The following is an 879-nucleotide window of genomic DNA, read 5'->3' as shown; positions in this document are numbered from 1 at the left end:
CTCTAAATGATTTAATGGTTGTCATGTAATCGGAGGAAAAAAATATACACTCATAGGATCCAAAGCGTGACATCCAATTGTTTTCACTGTCTGTTTAGTCTTGTCATTATCCACAATAGTGCCAAACATCCATGTCCATGGGTATATCCAGAATATCCATAAATCCCATGTTTGATCTGTGTGTCATGAAGTCAAGGATACATGATGACAAAGTCACTGGTGTTACCTTCAAGCAACGCGACAGGCCTTCCCTTTTGGGTCTACCAGGATAACTACACCCCAACAGGCAATGCTGATGCTGACGACCATCTGCGCAATGGGCCCGGGACCCGGGTCCAGCCCCAGCTTCATGGGCCTCTGCACCACCAGGTACACATAGGTGCCCGCCGCCAACAGCCTGGACCCAGAGAGCAAGCGACAGCTCACACTGGCGCGGGAGGGGTGGGTGCTCGGGTTGGCAGGGGTTGTAGGAGCTTCAGGAGGCAGAGCGACAGGGTCCGGAGATTGGAACGAAGGAGTTGAAGACCCCATATTGTGGATGCAGCCCAGCGCTCAGCGCCTAGGCTTTGAAATCTACTTTCATGAAGTTTATATAATTTTATATCCATGAAAATTTCCCACGGGTACATTCTGAAGTATATAGAGATACTTAGATATTTTCACCTTATAGTCACTTGATGTTTATATTTTGTAATGTTCTCATCTTTTCTGCCCTTTGCAATCTATTTTACATAGTAATTCTCCCTGTGACAAAAATAGACTGCAAAGTCTATCAATCTATCATCTATCTATCTACTTATCCGTCTACCTATCTATCATCAGCATCTCTCCCACCTATATCTATCTATCATCTGTATTTATCTACTATATATCCTCTAT

At 44.4% G+C, this 879-nt stretch overlaps 1 pseudogene; it reads right to left on the bottom strand.

The window, feature by feature from the left end:
- Nucleotides 1-228: 228 nt before the first annotated feature.
- LOC106000009 lies at nucleotides 229-531 on the bottom strand (annotated as a pseudogene).
- Nucleotides 532-879: the final 348 nt, after the last annotated feature.

The sequence above is a fragment of the Dipodomys ordii genome, unplaced genomic scaffold, assembly GCF_000151885.1.
Source record: "Dipodomys ordii isolate 6190 unplaced genomic scaffold, Dord_2.0 Scaffold206, whole genome shotgun sequence".
NCBI lineage: Eukaryota > Metazoa > Chordata > Mammalia > Rodentia > Heteromyidae > Dipodomys > Dipodomys ordii.
Note: the sequence above shows the minus strand (reverse complement) of the source record. Positions and strands in the feature narration are given on the sequence as shown.